The sequence below is a fragment of the Gobius niger genome (assembly GCF_951799975.1).
Source record: "Gobius niger genome assembly, chromosome: 10".
In the NCBI taxonomy this organism is placed as follows: domain Eukaryota; kingdom Metazoa; phylum Chordata; class Actinopteri; order Gobiiformes; family Gobiidae; genus Gobius; species Gobius niger.
Window position 1 is genome coordinate 7,907,678 of NC_136861.1, and position 7,063 is coordinate 7,914,740.

At 43.9% G+C, this 7,063-nt stretch overlaps 1 long non-coding RNA gene across 1 annotated transcript; it reads left to right on the top strand.

Moving 5' to 3' along the window:
* Positions 1-5,943: 5,943 nt before the first annotated feature.
* Positions 5,944-6,523, top strand: LOC306969414. Its single transcript, XR_013793320.1, has 3 exons — positions 5,944-6,149; positions 6,218-6,249; positions 6,371-6,523. It is a non-coding gene; the product is annotated as an uncharacterized lncRNA (long non-coding RNA).
* Positions 6,524-7,063: the final 540 nt, after the last annotated feature.

A 7,063-nucleotide genomic window follows, 5' to 3' on the forward strand; every position in this document is an offset into this window, starting at 1 on the left:
GACCCACTTTCCTTAGTAGTAGCGGTTACGTTGTCGATATCAGCTTTTGCGTTTTGAGATGAAACAATAGTAGCATGGGTCTCTTCCCTCTCGCTCTTTGGCTGAATAACAGTCTGTTTTCTCGCGCCGCGTTCTCATAAGCGGCGGAGGAGGAGGCGGGGGGGGGGGGAGTTTTGTTTGGTGAGGAGCTGACTGTAGCACACATATTGACAGTGATTAGAATCGGTGAGAGCCTCCTGCGGATGAATATTCAGGAGCACCTGTCTCCGTCTGACAGCGCGGATGGAAATGAGAGAGACGCATCCGGCTACACCTCCGGAAAAAGATGAGGGGCCGGGGCTGAGCGTCTGTGCGGCTGAACCGAAGTGGAGGAATGAAAGATCCCATTGTTTCAGCCGAAATTGTGCATTATTTGGCGATTTCATCCATCCATCCATCCATCCATCCCTCCTCCATCCATCCATCCCTCCTCCATCCATCCATCCATCCATCCATCCATCCATCCATCCACCCATCCATCCATCCATCCATTCATCCATCCATCCTCCATCCATCCATGCCTCCTCCATCCATCCATCCATCCATCCATCCATCCATCCATCCACCCATCCATCCATCCATCCATTCATCCATCCATCCTCCATCCATCCATCCTCCATCCATCCATCCCTCCTCCATCCATCCATCCATCCATCCATCCATCCACCCACCCACCCATCCATCCATCCACCCATCCATCCATCCATCCATCCACCCACCCACCCATCCATCCATCCATCCACCCATCCATTCATCCATCCATCCATCCATCCATCCTCCATCCATCCATCCATCCATCCATCCATCCATCCCTCCTCCATCCATCCATCCATCCATCCATTCATCCATCCATCCATCCATCCATCCATCCATCCATCCATCCATCCATCCATCCCTCCTCCATCCATCCAGAGGCCTGTTTGTCTCTCATGAGGGGCTCCTGAACCGCTCTTTGTCTGACCCATAACCTAGGACCAGTTTGCCCTGGGAGACCCTACCAGAGGCACGAACCCCCCGCCAACAGAGCTCCCAGGATCACTCGGGCGCTCAAACCCCTCCACCACGTTAAGGCGGCTGTTCCGGGAGGGGTGGCAATTTCATGTACAAAATTAAAAAAAAACAATGTGGTTCCAGATTGTGTTGAGAAATGTGTGAAATAAGAAACACTATGAATTTAGAAGATCGTCAAAGAAAGCCTAAAGCTAAAATAATGATGTCTTATATAGAGAAGTTGTAAAATATTCATTTGAAACTGTATTCTTCTTGTTTCTTGAGAATTGTTTTTTTTTTTTGATATTCCGTAAACTCACTTGTTTGCCTCAGTGTGAAAATGATAGTTTGTGAAAAGCTTCAGCATATGCCTTTTCGGTCTTATTTTTTTGGACATTGTTATTGTACTTTAGACCAAAATAAACAAAACTAAAAAACTAAATTAAAAACATTGTTTGGACTAGTGTGGAAGCCATCTGTTCCTACTTGTAGAAACCATTGCACTCTCCTCTGACTGGACTTTGGAAAACTTTTGGCGTTGCGTAACACTGTTGCACTTCTGGCCCAACAACTACGATCTGGACAGGGCCCATTCCACCAGCTTTCCAGCCGCACATCAGACAGGGATATTTCAGAGGGGGGTGCCACGGCCTCTTCAGTCCAGACATCAGGGAGAGACTGCGGAGTCTCCACCAGTGACAGGTCCAACCGTCTGCAAGGACAGCTTCATCCATCAGGCTGTCAGAATGAAGAACTCTCCTTTTCCCCTTATTGTGCACATATGTGACCCATCACAAGAACCAGGGACACAACATCTACAGTATGTGAGCATAAGAAGCTGCCAATATCAGATACTGTGTTTCAAAGATGTCCGTAAAAGACATGAAGTACTGTGAGATATGCTGAAAACTGTGAGGAAAAGGTCCTGGGACAGATTCTGACAGTGACAAAAAGTGACCCATCATGAGAGCGGGGGACATAACTTGGTTTTGGGGCATTTTGAGCGGGACAGAGCTTGTGAAAGTGTCATCTCCAAAGTGACACATGGAAATCTGATCATATTTGGAGAAAATGTGGCAAGTTGAATTTAGGAACTGGAAATATGTCAAAGAGGGGAATCGGCCTCTAAACCTTGTGGCTGTTCTCACCTCTCTGAGAGTGACTATAGGGCTCATTTACATAAAGCTATACCACTGTAAAGCTCCCCCTGTCGTGTCATGCAGGGTTTTTATTGACCTTTATTTAGTCCCATTGAGTCCTGGCCCCAGGGGGGAATCTATTGTACATGTTTTTAGCGGTAGGGGAAACCGGAGTACCCAGAGTAAACCTACGCAGGCACGGGCAGCATGCAAACTCCACACAGAAAGGCCCCGTCCAGGTGGGAATCGAACCCAGGACCTTCTAGCTGAGAGGCATGAGCGCTAACCACTGGGCCACCGTGGCGCCCGAGGTTTCAGAGTTGACTCACTCAAGCACACATAAACTGATCCACAACTTTTTTGCGGTGTTTACCGAGTATGTAAATACACACAGACAAACCACGCCCCGACTCCAGCTCCCAAATCTCCCTAAACAAGCCGGTTTGAACCTAAAAGTTTACGCTTCTAAATATACCAATTTATATACATACATCTTCATGGCTTCAACTGAACAATTCTGCAAAACAGCGTTTTTTCTCGGCCGACTTGTGTCCCTGGTTCTCGCGACGGGTCACATATGTCTCACTCTTTATATATTTGCCCTTTTAGAGATCAGGCTTCATAGGAGGCAGCCATGTTAATTTCACAGCCGTCTCAGGATCATTATTAAGACTGGGGCTGAATGCGACCCGCAGATCTCTATTATTTAGATCTATTGTTAAAACATAACTTGCTTTGTTTATGCATTAGCTGCCGCTGCTTTATAAATAAACCCGTGTGTTACTACAGGCTCAGGCTTGTATTGAACCAGGCGCCAAAACAGTGTGGCTTTAATCACAGCTATTCCTGTCTGGAAACAGAGTGTCCCGGCTGACACGCGCTTCCCGCTGAGAGACTCCTCCAGCGCGCGAGATTTACGGTGAGTCACTGAATGCACCGCGGGAGAACACACCAGACCCAAATCATCCAAGGAAAAGAAGCCATTTTTGTAACGGCAAATTCATGCTGGAGGTTTTTGGCAAAATATAGAAACAAGTAAACATTTGTAATGGTGACATAATAAGCAAACCAGGATTCTGTGGCCACTTAAACAGAGGAATGAAGGAGAACTTGGAGGATCTGTATCCTGCTGTTTTAGCCATTCCAAAGTAAAGTATAGGCATGTATCTGATATATTGTACCTCTACCACTATGGAGTTCTATTTTTTGTGAGAAATATAAGTATTTTCTGTGTGTATTTTTCTAACCCGGAAGACAAGACGCTTCAATTCAGTCAACTCCGCCCTGTCTCTCCGAGCTAATCCGCCCATGTAACATTAGCTGTAAAAGAAATATAAATATCACAGCAATAAGTGAAGTTACTTCACAATGCAGTCATAAGGAGTTGACATCTGCAAGACAGCTTCATAAATGGCTAACACACAAGCTAACACACATGCTAACACATACGCTAACACACATGCTAACACACACAAGCAAACACACATGCTAACACACATGCAAACACACATAAGCAACACACATGCTAACACACACAAGCAAACACACATAAGCAACACACATGCTAACACACACAAGCAAACACACATGCAAGCACACATGCTAACACACACAAGCAAACACACAAGCTAACACACATGCTAACACATACGCTAACACACATGCTAGCACACACAAGCAAACACACAAGCTCACACACGCTAACACACATGCTAACACACACAAGCAACACACATGCTAACACACGCTAACACACATGCTAACACACACAAGCAAACACACATGCAAGCACACATGCTAACACACACAAGCAAACACACATGCTAACACACATGCTAACACACACAAGCAAACACACATGCTAACACACACAAGCTAACACACATGCAAACACACACGCAAACACACATGCTAACACACACAAGCAAACACACATGCTAACACACACAAGCTAACACACATGCAAACACACACGCAAACACACATGCTAACACACACAAGCAAACACACATGCTAACACACACAAGCAAACACACATGCTAACACACATGCTAACACACACAAGCAAACACACATGCTAACACACACAAGCTAACACACATGCAAACACACACGCAAACACACATGCTAACACACACAAGCAAACACACATGCTAACACACACAAGCTAACACACACGCAAACACACACAAGCAAACACACATGCTAACACACAAGCATACACACACGCTAACACACAAGCATACACACACGCTAACACACAAGCTAACACGCGTTTGGATTGACTCACTGCTCTGTCCTGGCCGCTCCATTGGGTGTTTACAATATGGTACTCGCATTGGTTAAAAGTTAATCCACTTTGATTCTAGCGAAGGTTGGTCAAGCGACAGTCACAGAAAAACACAATTCTGCTGATAGTCACCAAATCCGTGAAAGAAATTCCAACTTCTGTTGAGTGGCCTCTTCTTAAGGAGAGTTGAATTAAGTCCTGCACCTCTCAAACGCGCTTTTCTCCTTTTCTCTCTTGTTAGGTAAGGAAAAAGAACAGGCGTTTCCAGAGTAGGTTAGAAAGAGCTCCTTCTTCACAACTTTCAGGGCAAACTCGACATCTATTCAGACACTCGGGGGTGCGTTTGTTTTCTCCACAGGGGCAGCGCGGACGCCTCGGGCATGAAAAAAGCTGTTTTATAAATAAAATCAGGCCTTAAGGCATTACATTACAATTGACGGGCTCTTCCTGTTTGACACTATGACATAAAAACATCAGAGGGGTGGGGGTTTGAGAAGGAAACAGCATTACAACATGGCCAAAAGCTCCAAAAAGTCGATTTTGAATGATATAATATGACGCAATGGAAACATCTGAGCAAAGTGTAAGTATGACACAATATGTACATTTTTACAATAGAGAATGCGAAAAAGCACAATGCAAAGTTAAGGACTGGCTGTCGTAATGATTTGGCCGATTGCTGGATTACCTCCGGTCTCTCTCACATCCCAAACAATAACAACTCCAAACCGTGTTCCAGGTACTCGGCGATGAGATATTTATAACCACAGAGGAGAAGCTTTGTTTGTCTCCCGGCCCGCGCACCGGAGCGGCAGACAGCGCGCTCTTTCATCATTATCCGGGTTTAATTTTATTTCGGTTGACTCATGTACAGTGATATAACCTCGTAAATATAGATCCGTGTTTTGGACCGGCGCCTGACGAAACCAGCTGGTGCGGTTAAAGGGTGCGCTGCTCTTTCTGGCACAAAAACAGCGTAAAAAATAATGAAAGAAAGGAAAGGACGGAGAGGCAGGTGGGTGGCAGTGAAGCGCTCTCAGGTCCAAAGCTGATCTAATTTCTCGAGGCGTGATGAAAATTTGATAAAACACAAAAGCTGGTCACGTGCCACAAATCTGGAAGAGTGTTTTTTAGGTGTAACAAGAAATGCTTGGATATGGCTTGGGGTAATAATGATTTATGCCTCATATTATAGAGGGACTTTTGTTGGTTAGAAAATGCAATATTGATCTGAGTAGGGCGATAATGACTGTATCGACTTATCATTCAATTAATGACCGATAAACGACACATTTATTGCATTTCTTCCCCATTTTTCTGATGTATTGTGGAATTTCTTAAAATTAGGTTTATTTTGAACAGAGTCTGAATGTTTTCTAAACCTATGGGTTAGTTTCTGTGGCTTTATGAGGTGAAATCCGGCAGATCCGCCGTGGTAGTGCGCCCTCTGCTGGCAGGAGCAGATCCATGACGGTATCATTTGTTAATAATTTATGTTTTACAATTATTGCTAGGTTTAGTTTTAAATCGTTAGGATTAGGGGTAGGTTAAGATTAGGTTTAGGTTAGGTTTGTTAGGTTTAGGTTAAGATTGGGCTTAGGTTAAGATTAGGGTTAGGTTAAGATTAGGGTTAGGTTAGGGTTGTTAGGTTTAGGTTAAGATTAGGGTTAGGTTAGGGTTGCTAGGGTTAGGTTAAGATTAGTGTTAGGTTAAGATTAGGGTTAGGTTAAGATTAGGGTTAGGTTAAGATTAGGGTTAGGTTAGGGTTGTTAGACTTAGGTTAAGATTAGGGTTAGGTTAGGGTTAGATTAAGATTAGGGTTAGTTTAGGGTTGTTAGGGTGAGGTTGAGATTAAGGTTAGGTTAAAATTAGGTTTAGGTTAAGATTAGGGTTAGGTTAAGATTAGGGTTAGGTTAGAGTTGTTAGGGTTAGGTTAAGATTAGGGTTAGGTTAGAGTTGTTAGGGTTAGGTTAAGATTAGGGTTCGGTTAGAGTTGTTAGGGTTAGGTTAAGATTAGGGTTAGGTTAGAGTTGTTAGGGTTAGGTTAAGATTAGGGTTCGGTTAGAGTTGTTAGGGTTAGGTTTAGATTAGGGTTAGGTTAGAGTTGTTAGGGTGAGGTTGAGATTAGGGTTCGGTTAGAGTTGTTAGGGTTAGGTTAAGATTAGGGTTAGGTTAGAGTTGTTAGGGTTAGGTTAAGATTAGGGTTAGGTTAGAGTTGTTAGGGTGAGGTTGAGATTAGGGCTAGGTTGGGGTTGTTAGGGCTAGGGTTAGGGTTAGGGTTGTTTAGGAACAAAAATAACCAATTTGTATGCTGTTCGAAGTTATGTTCTCTTTATCAATCAACAGAAGCATCTAATTACACTTCTCAAATGTCTTCATAAGAATTTTGTTTTGTTTTCATTAAAAAAAAGGTAAATAACTAGCCTACTAACTCCTCTCGTGTGTGAAATAGATCGACGTAAATCATGGTAAAAAGCTATATTTGTTTTATTGGCAGATCGGACCAACTCCCCAACTCATGTTGCCTAATTTAGGGAATTTTGTCCTAAGCATTCCACCCATCCTTCAACAGGTGCATCAGGGAAACCCGTGAGGAGCGGCAGGA